Source organism: Vombatus ursinus, unplaced genomic scaffold (assembly GCF_900497805.2).
Source record: "Vombatus ursinus unplaced genomic scaffold, bare-nosed wombat genome assembly UNPS02014832.1, whole genome shotgun sequence".
In the NCBI taxonomy this organism is placed as follows: domain Eukaryota; kingdom Metazoa; phylum Chordata; class Mammalia; order Diprotodontia; family Vombatidae; genus Vombatus; species Vombatus ursinus.
The window spans coordinates 24,157,630-24,168,984 of NW_020954610.1; the positions used below are offsets into that span (position 1 = coordinate 24,157,630).

An 11,355-nucleotide genomic window follows, 5' to 3' on the forward strand; every position below is an offset into this window, starting at 1 on the left:
CAACAGCTTGCTAAAAGAGATCCAAAAAAATTCTGAAGAAAATAACGTCTTAAAAATAGATTAAACCAAATGACAAAAGAGGTCCAAAAAGCCAATGAGGAGAAGGATGCTTTCAAAAGCAGAATTGGCCAAATGGAAATGGAAGTCCAAAAGCCCATTGAAGAAAGTTCTTCCATAAAAATTAGAATGGAGAAAATGGAAGCTAATGAGGTTATGAGAAATCAAGAAATTATAAAACAAAACCAAAGGAATGAAAAAAATAGAAGACAATGTGAAATATTTCATTGGAAAAACAACTGACCTGGAAAATAGATCCAGGAGAGAAAATTTAAAAATTATTGAACTACCTGAAAGCCATGGTCAAAAAAAGAGCTTAGAATCATCTTTCAAGAAATTATTCTAGAACCAAAGGCTAAAATAGAAAAGGAAAGAATCCACTGATCACCTCCTGAATGAGATCCCCAAAGAAAAACTCCTAGGAATATTATAGCCAAATTTCAGAGTTCCCAGGTCAAGGAGAAAATTTTGCAAGCAGTCAGAAAGAAACAATTCAAGTATTGTGGAAACACAATCAGGATGGCACAAGATTTAGCAGCTTCTACGTTAAGAGATCAGAGGGCTTGGAATATGATATTCTGGAGGCTGAAGCAGCTAGGATTAAAAACAAGAAACTGAGCAAAACTGAGTATAATTCTTCAGGGGGGGAAATGGAAATTCAATGAAATAGAGGACTTTCAGTCATTTTTTATGAAAAGACCAGAGTTGAATAGCAAATTTGACTTTCAAATACAAGACTCAAGAGAAGCATGAAAAGGTAAACAGCAAAGAGAAATCATAAGGGATTTATTAAAGTTGAACTGTTTACATTCCTACAAGGAAAGATGATATTTGCAGTTCATGAGACCTTTCTCAACACTAGGGTAGTTGGAGGGATATATGTGTGTGTGTATGTATATGTATATATACATATGCATATATATATATATGCATATATATATATATGTACGTATGTTTAGGGGCAAGAGAGGATTGCACTGGGGAAAGAAGATAGGGAGAGATATACTAGGATAAATTATCTCACTTAAAAGAAGCAAGAAAAAATGGAGGGTAAGAGGGAGGAGGTGAGAGGGAATGGGTGAACCTTACTCTCATTGGATTTGGCTTAAGGAGGGAATAACATACACACTTAGCTGGATATGGAAATCTATCTTACCCTACAGGAAAATAGATGGGAATGGGATAAGAGGGGGCAGATGATAGGAGAAAGGGGGGGATGATAGAAGGGAGGGCAGATTGGGGGAGGGGGTAATCAAAAGCAAACACTTTTGAAGAGGGACAGGGTCAAAGAAAAGAATAGAATAAAGAGGATGTGGGATAGGATGGAGGGAAATATAGTTAATCTTTCACACATGAGTATTATGGAAATGTATAAGTATGCACATGTATAACCTATTTTGAATTGCTTGCTTTCTCAATGAGTCTGGAATGGGAGGAAGGGAGAGAATTTGGAATTAAAGTTTTAAAAACAAATGTTAAAAATTGTTTTTACATGCAACTGGGAAATAAGATATACAGGCAAAGGGGTATAGAAATCTATCCTTCTCTACAGGAAAATAGAACGGGACAGGGATGAATGATTGGGGGGGTGATAGAACAGAGGGCAGATTGAGGGAAAGAGTATTCAGAATTCATGTCCCTCAGGGAGGGAAGAGATGGGGAGAAAATTTGGAACTCAAATCTTGTGCAAGTAAATATTGAAAACTAAAAATAAACAAATCAATCAATAAAAGGAAATAAATAAAGAATGGCTTCATTTAGAAGGTGGTGTCTGAGCTGTGTTTTGCAGGAAGAGAGGGATTTTATGAGACAGAGGTGAGGAGGGAATACATTCCAGGCATGAAAAATTGCCATTGTATAGGCATAGAGGTGAAGCAACATGTTTGAGAAACAAAAAGAGGCCATTGTGATTGAATTTTTATGGTATGGAGAAAGTAATATACAAGAAGTCTGAAAAGACATGTTGGGGTGAGGTTGTGAAGAGTATTAAAAGCTAGAAGAAGAATTTATATTTGCTCTTAGAAGTAACAGAGAACACATTATAATTCCATACACAAATAAGAAAGTAAAAATATGATTGTATATCACAAATATACATATACACATATATGTATATACACACATATATGTATATCTATAACTACCTATATATGAATTTAATAATGTAAAAACAATACCAGCCTACTTTTCTGTGTACCTTTAGATTTTACTTCTGCCCTATTATGTATATTTTTTGAATATTCTATTGATTCTTTTTTTCTTTTTTTTGCTTCACTTTAAATGTCCACCCATTGTCTCCAAACTCTGCCTCTATGATATTATTATTATTATATTCTTTTTTTCCATATAACCTTGTTTCCCATTGTTAGCCAATATGAAGTCTTGTTTTCAGGTAGCTCTTCTTTTTTCTCTATTTATTTATTTTTAGTTTTCAACATTCACTTTCACAAGATTTTGAGTTCCAAATTTTCTCCCCATCTCTTCCCTCTCTTCACCCCAAGACAGCGTGCATTCTGAATACCCCTTCCCTTAATCTGCCCTCCCTTCTATCTCCCCCCCTTCTCATATTCCCTCCCCCTTCTCTTATTCCCTCCCCTTCTATTTTCTCTATACCCTATTGCCTACATATTCTATTTTCCAGTTGCATGTGAAAACAATTTTTAACATTTGTTTTAAAACTTTGAGTTCCAGATTTTCTCCCTTCCTCCCCCCTCACTTACCCTCATTGTGAAGGCAAGCAACTCAAAACAGGTTATACATATGCAGTCATGCAAAACACTTCCATAGTAGTCATGTTGTGGAAAACTAACTATATTTCCCTTACTTCTATCCCAGTCCCCCATTTATTCTATTCTCTCTTCTGACCCTGTCCCTCCTTAGAAGTGTTTGCTTCTGATTACCCCCTCCCCCAATCTGCCCTCCCCTCTATCATCCTCCTGCTCTCTTATCCCCTTCCCCACTATTTTCCTTTAGGGTAAGATAGATTTCCATACCCAATTGAATGTGTATGTTATTCCTTCCTTAAGCCAAATCCAATGAGAATAAGGTTAACTCATTCCCTCTCACCTTCCTCCACTTCCCCTCCATTGTCTGCTTTATGTGAGAAAATTTATCACATTCTACCTCTCTTTTTCTCCTTCTCCTAGTATAATCCTCTCTCATTTCTTAATTTTATTCTCCAGATATCACTCATTCATCTTCAATTCAACTTGTGCCCTCTATTTACCTATCTACCTATCTATCCATCTATCTATCTATCTATCTATCTATCTATCTATCTATCTATCTATCTATCTAATTTTTTTCCCTCCAACTACCCTAATACTGACAAAGGTCTCATGAGTTACAAATATCATCTTTCCATGTAGGAATGTGAACAGTTCAACCTTAAGAAGTCCCTTATGATTTCTCTTTTCTGTTTACCTCTTCATGCTTCTCTTGAGTCTTGTATTTGAAAGTCAAATTTTCTGTTCAACTCTGGTCTTTCATCAAGAATGCTTGAACATACTCTATTTCACTGAATATCCATTTTTCCCCTGAAGGATTATACTCAATTTTGTTGGGTAGGTGATTCTTGGCTGTAATCCTATATCCTTTGCCCTCTGGAATATCATATTCCAAGCCCTCTGGTCTTTCAATGTAGAAGCTGCTAAATCCTGTGTTATACTAATTGTGTTTGCACAATACTTGAATTGTTTCTTTCTGGCTGCTTGCAAAATTTTCTCCTTGACCTGGGAACTCTGGAATTTGGCTACAATATTCCTAGGAGTTTTCTTTTGGGGATCTCTTTTAGGTAGTGATCAGTGGATTCTTTCCATTTCTATTTTACCCTCTGGTTCTAGAATATCAGGGCAGTTTTCCTTGATAATTTCTTGAAAAGTGATGTCTAGGCTTTTTCTTTTTTTTTTTTTATCATGGCTTTCAGATAGTCCAATAATTTTTAAATTCTCTCTCCTAGATCTATTTTCTGGGTCAGTTGTTTTTCCAATGAGATATTCCACATTGTTTTCTATTTTTTCAATCTTTTGGTTTTGTTTTACAATGTCTTGATTTCTCAAAAAGTCACTAGCTTCCCATTGCTCCATTCTAATTTTTAAGGAAGTATTTTCTTCAGTGAGCTTTTGGACTTTCTTTTCCATTTGACCAATTCTGCTTTCCTCTCCCAGCCTGGTGTGATAGACCTTTCCAATCAACCATACAGGTTGTCTTGAATTGGAAATTTGTTTCAGTCTGTCTTTTTGTGGGTTCTGCTGCTCTAGAATTTGTTTAGAGCCATTTTTACAGGTATTTGGAGGGGTTGGGAGAGAGCTCAACCAAATCACAGCTTTCACACCGCCATCTTGGCTCCACTCCCAGGCTCATCAGCTAGCTCTTCACTCCACTGTCTTCCCACCATACCATATCCAGCTTTGAAACATTTATAACCTTTACTTCATAATATGAGACCTTCCTGTTTTTTGAAATTCTAGTTTTGTCCATCTCAAGTTCAAATTTACATTTGCTATTGTGTCCAACATCTTCTCTTCCCTAGATTTCTATAGATAATCTTTTATATCTGGCATTAAATTTGAAATAATTTTATAATGTTGCTTAACTATTTTATGTATTAATGTCTTGGTAGATTTTAAGTTCAAGGAGGAAAGAGGCTGTTTCTTACATTTCTTTTTTGTTTCCTTCAGTGCCTAACACAAAATACCCAATAGACTATCCATAATTATTGAGTATGTAGATCGATGATGAATGAATAAACATCATTATCTACAACCATCTGTTTTATTGAGTAAGTTCCTTGAGGCCAGGGAGTACTTGGGATTTTGTGCTCCTTTTGTTTTAAGCTTTCAGAGCACTAACTTGCATATAAATAGATGCTTGATAAATTTCATCTTAATCAAAACCACACAGATTAAGTTATTCTTGTAATATCAGAGTTTTAAAATTGAATTTAAAACATTGTAATTGATTTACTGGGCTAATTCTTATATAAGTAATCATGTGGTGTGGCCCTCTAAAACACTGTTGTTAGGTCCTTAATTTAGCTATTTCATCAGCTAAAGATTAAAAGGTAGAGTTGGGAGGGAAGAGAGGATTTCTCCATCAAAAATCTAATTTCTAAGTCCACACACTTTTCTTATCTGGCATTACCTCTCATTTCTGACATATAATACTGCATTATAACACAATTCAAATTAACTATGGTGTTAGTATTATTATGAATCCAAATTATAATTTTTCATGTGAGAATGTGTTCTAACTTTAATAATTCTAGAAATGCAAATAAAAATTACTCTGAGATATTCTCTTGTACCCATTCGCTTTGCAAGTATTGTTAAAGACAATAAAATTAAATTATGGAAGGACTATAGAGAACTCTACTGATATGCACCATACCTATAGAGTTGTAATTTAGTTCAATCTTTTCTGGAAATTAAAATAGACTCATAGCAAAATAAAAGTTATTTTTAATATTTGACCTAGTAAGATGATGTTGGGATCATATTCTAAAGATATTATTTTTTGATAAGGTGAAAAAATTATTTGTGCAAAAATAACTTTATAAAATTAATTTATGTACTTCAGAATTCTGTGCATCCATGATCACATTAAATGTAAGTATTTCCCTTCAATAGTATTCCCTGTAGAATCATTTATAATAGGAAAAAAAATGGAAGCAATTCATGTTGTGCAATATGACTATGACAGAATATTGTTGTGTTGTAAGAAACAATGAAGGGGATGGTTTCAGAAAAAAAAAACATGGTAATAGTTATATGAATTGATATAAAATGAAATGAGCAGAACCAGGAGAATATTGCATACAGTAACAACAATATTGTAATGATAATCAACCGAGAAAGACTAAGCAACTCTGATCAATACAATGATCCACAACAATTCTGAAAGTTTGATGAAAAATTTTATCAACCTCCAAAGTGAGAACCGATAAACTCTAAGTGCAGATTGCATTTTTTTTTATTTTCTTACTCTTTTGCCACATGGCTAATATGAAAACATGTTTTATATGACTTCATATATATAGTGGGTATCATATTGCTTGCCTTCTCAATGGATAGGGAAGTGGTGGGAGAAAGGAAGAGAATTTGGAATTTAAATTTTTTAATGAATATTAAAATATAATTTTAAAAATACAACTTATGTACTACTCAATTTTTTCATATTAGTGTAATTATTGTAACAACATTTTCATAAAATAAAAAAGGGAACACAATAGAACACTTTGCTATTAATTTATTAAAGTTAATTTTTGTTAGGTTCATAATTTTAGGCAGAATCTACTTTTTTGCTTTTTGTGTGTGTATTTGAAAGTTTGTGACATGCTTGTTGAGAGTTGTCAAGTATCTGTACACTACATACATACATACATATGTATGTGTATATATATTTATATCTGTCTATCTAGACACATAAATGAATCTCATACTGCTTCACATTGTTCAAGTAGCTCCATAGCTACATACAATTTTGAAATATTGCTTTTTTTTTCAGGACTGCCTTCATATTCTCCCCTTTTATTTATAGGTGCTTTCCCTAGGCAATTGGGGTCAACAGCCTTCTTATTTCTGCAAAACCTGCTTCTATCCTCCTTGCAAACCCTTTGGATTTTTAGAGATTTAAAGTCATTTCCTGTATGTACAGTTACACATGCTTTCTGGCCACTAATCAAACATTTCTATTAACAATCCCCATCATTATCATTTGAATCATTGTACTTTAGGCATCTTGTTATTTTCTTTCCTCTCTCTCTACATTTTCTTCTCCCAAATATTCTCCCCTCCACCCTTATACTCTGGCTCAGCATATTCTAGGTTTCCTATATCTTGGTCTCCTTGCCAATCCAGCAGTCAGCAACCCCACCTAGTCTTTGCAGTTTGATGAAGCTTCTCTCTGTCTCTCTGTCTCTGCCTCTATCTATCTCTCTCTCTCTGTCTCTGTCTGTGTGTGTGTGTGTGTATCTCTCTCTGTCTGTCTCTCTCTGTCTCTTTGTCTCTCTCTCTTTCTCTCTCCCTCTTCGTCACACCTCATTATATCTTTTCAACTCAATGCACCTTCTCTCCTCTAGACTCCATACCACTGGGGTGATGTTAGTTAAATTCACCCAATTTTCTTTTTAAAACTTTTTTTAAACTTCTTTTTTAAAATTCCAGTCAAGAATTCACAAAACTGACGACATCCACTGTGTTCCATGGAAATCATCCTTATGGTGCCTTAAGTGATGAAGAATATTTGTGACTCCAAAGTAATTTTCAGAAAAAAAAACCCCTATCTTGTTGTCACCCCCATTTTATCATAGGTATCAAGGTTCTAAATAGTGGGTCATTTGAGATAGAACTCAGGAATTGACAATACACTTCATGAAGTCACTAGGGAATGAACTCACAATATAATAGAGATCCTACCCCTAACAAGTTACCTGGGATGCTAGGGGCCATATCATAAGGCATGGTGAATTTGTTAAAATATCATCTAAAGTAATCTAGGTCTTTTAGAGTTTGGCAAATGAATTTTGAATTTTAATAACCTAATACTTTAGTTCCAAAGATATATTTCCATGGCCTTGGCAGAATAAAAAGCATAATTAAATTTTCCATTCAAAACTCAAGTATGTCATATTTTAACCTTGCTTTCATAAAGTGGTAGATTGAGATTTACGTGTGCTTTTTTTTTTCTGAAAGCTGGCCAGGATCTAACTACTTTTGTTTGCTGATGACTTGTACCAATGCCCAATTGAAGTGAATTTTAGAAACAGCAAATGATTCTTTTAGCTGTGTGTTGCCAAGTGGAATGGAGTCTATTCCACTCCACTGTTTAATAACATGTACAATTATGAAAGATAATGGAGTATAGGAGAGGCTGCTGGCTTATTTGAAAGAGATTTTTTTTCCAAATTGGAAGTAAGGCCAAATAAAGAATTCCATCATCACTTTGCCTTTGTTATTGTATAAGAGCTTCAACTTCAGTATGGTACCTTTAAAATGCCCCTTCTCTCTTTTTAATTATAATCAACTTTCAGAGACAGAGTCATAGAACCTAAGAATTGGAATGGACATTTGAGGTCATCTGGTCCAATCTGTCTCTCAGTGGAATCAATCTCATCCACCCCATCCCAGCCAGATGGTCATCCAACCTTTGACCATTTTCAGTGACAGGAAGTTAGCTGTTTCTGGGGGATTGCCTATTCTATTTTAGACAGCTCTTTTAGAAACTCCTTCCCTTTTTTGAGTTGAAATCTGGCTTCATTAACTGGTCCCAATTCTGCCTGTTAGGACAACAAAAAGTCATCTAATTCTTCCATCACATGATGGTGCATCCAAAAATTTAAAAGTTGAGCCCAGCAGGGCTGGGGAGTCATGTGCCTCCATACTCCATTTCTGGGGCAGCAGGCCCACTGCAGGTGGTCCATTTCAGTCCTACCACGCGCACACACACCACCCTACCCCAGCCCTGCCCAAGCAGGCCTGACCCAGTCCTCCCCCTGGCCAGGGCTGCTGGTGGACTGGGAGGAATAGTACAGCCTACAACATTATGTGGCCAAATTGGAAGAGTCCCCTGGGGCAGCTCCCTGAATGTAAAAGCTGAACTCCCCAAGTTGGGTAGCCACCCACTCTACCATCCAAGTGAATATACTTCAGTCTCTTTCCTTCAGGTCAAATGAAGAAATGAATAACCTCTCCGGATGGGCACCACTGACTTCTCCTTGGTAGCAGAGCTGGATTGTTTTTGTTTGTTTTTCTTTTTGTTTTTGTTTTTTTAATTTCCCCTGAAGATTTTTCTTGCTGAAAATGCAGGATCAGCACCTAGTAGCAAGAAATCTCCAAGATTAGGAGATTTTCAGTGGGGCCTCCCTAGGTGACCAGGTGGAGGCAGTGGAATGAGCTTTTGTCAGGGAGACTCCAAATGGAAGCATGGGAATTATGTACATGAGAGCAGAGGCTGTGATGAAGGGGTGGCGAAAATAGTCAACTCTGTTCTGCCATGGTTGGAAAGCAAACCAAGAAATGCTGCTGTCCCCACTGCTGCATCAGAACCTAACATTTCTGACAGTAGCCATTTGAGTTCCATAGAACAAAACAGCTCCTGGGGTGACTTTGAAGGTTTCAGGGCAGCTCTGACTAGTCTGACACTTTGAGCACCCTAGAAATTCTGGAGTGGTGGGCAGCACCAGGGATACACGAGAGTGATCCTGATTTAAATGGATGTGTCACAACCTATTGTAGCTGTCTGCAGTCTGATAGTTTAACCAGTATGAGAGAAACTGCTGCTGTTTCACCTATTAAGGCCAGTCTCAGCTATGAGCATATTTTTAAGCTTGTCTTTCAAAAAGTACCAGTACAACAAATAACAGAGGATGTTTGCATCTCACACCAGTTTTTTTGAAAAAAACATAATAAAGAAAACACTAGCTGCAAACCTGTAAAAAAAACCAAACACAGTTTTGTTCTGAGTCCTGAAAACTCTAGATTATTCTCCAAGATGAACGTAGCACATCTACTTCAAGATGCCACTGGAGTAAATATCATTGTCAAGACAATTTCTTATTCTTGGAATATATGCTGCTCAAAAATCTTTCAGGAGATAAAAATACATTATGGAAGATTCAGACCTGAAAGAGACTGAATATTTAACAGAAGTAAATGGCTTTTATCTTAATAATTGCAAGGCGCTAATTCAAACCAACCATTCTAGATACTGAGCTCTCTGACACAGCAACCCATTTATGTACGACTTGTTTTTAAGAAGCCCTTTCCAGTGGAAATATGCAATACATGACAATCTAAAGAAAGAAAAAAAAACTTTTTACTGCCCAGAATCTAAAAATAAAATTTTAATAGTGATGTTTGATAAGAAAAAATATATATGTATATATATATATATATATATATTTAATTTTTGAGGAAAATCTTACATTTTGCTACTGATTTGGTTCTAGAAACTTTAAATTATAGACATCTTTAAGGTGAGAAAACAAATTCTCAGCTGTATTTTCCTATGGCTACCACTTTGAATTTGAATTAATCACGGATAAAAATCAGGACTTTCATTTGAAGAGTTTGCTCTCCATTTTTAAATGTACTATTTTCTGGCCACCCCCCAATTTGCTACTAGCAAGCAAATGAAGGCTTCTTCCACAAACTTTAGTTTTCTAGTCAACAAATACTTAGACAAAGCCTTGAAAAGAAATGTGTTGCCTATATAAAGCTTAGAGATGTCATATATTTCTTTAACAAAGTTTCCAGGCCCCTGTTCTCAGGTAGCCATTCGAGATTCAGGCTTTGGTAGCCTGTCTCTGGGGCTCATTCCATGGTAGCAGCATGAGCTTAAAGATCACAAATGGCTGATGGAAAAAACAAAAAAACTCCTTCTTCAGGTGACTCCCCAATGTCTTGACTCATTCATTGACCTTTTGTTGTTGACTAGGAGAACCAAACATTTTTAGGAAAGGTTCCAGCTGTGACTAGATGTCCCAAAATGTGAATTTTCAGTGTCAGCCTGTTCAACATAGTTGTTTTCTTTATTTTCAGGTGACATACTATGGCTAATCCAGGATAATGTCACTGTAGAAATGTCTGCTTAAATGTTGTGATGCTTGTTTGGAATATGTTAAAATAGTGTCCTTTTGGGTTTAAAATATGTTCTAACTAAAAGATGAGGGAAAACCGAAAAGTATCTCCCCAAAGTATCTTAATCTAACTTAAGTTGTTTTCCCTAAAATATTCATTATATTTTATTATATTTAATGAAGACATATCAATATTCTGTTTAAATATAAAACTCAGTGCTGTGTGTTGTGCACTAAATCTGGGATAATTTGGCATTTTCTTATGTAACTGTTGACCTTGGCAAAGCAACACTCATGGACAACAGCTTTATTCCATTTTAAAATTTGTTTTATGGAACATCCAAATGAAAACTTTCTCTAGGTCTCCACCGAAGAATCACTCCTGTTAAAAATGGCAAAAGCCAACAAATCTGCACGGTTTTTTTTTTTTTTTAGCATTTTATCAAATAAAGTTCCCTGAATGTAAAAAAAATAAAGTCATTATTTCCTCTCTAATTTTTTTTTTCTTTTACAATCTGCTACAGTTCCCACTACTTTTGACCATTCCTCCTATGGCTTATTTTTACATACTCTCAATATTCTCATTTATATCCTCTCAATGCTCTTTTTTGTCAATGTTGCTCAAATATATTAGTGCTAACAATAGACAGAATATTGATTCTCATGAGATACAATAGCCATATTATTTTTTTTCCCTCTCGGACCCATTATTTCCTAAGTGT

The 11,355-nt window shown here is 35.4% G+C and overlaps 1 pseudogene; it reads left to right on the forward strand.

The window, feature by feature from the left end:
* Window positions 1-8,944: 8,944 nt before the first annotated feature.
* LOC114025720 lies at window positions 8,945-10,881 on the forward strand (annotated as a pseudogene).
* Window positions 10,882-11,355: the final 474 nt, after the last annotated feature.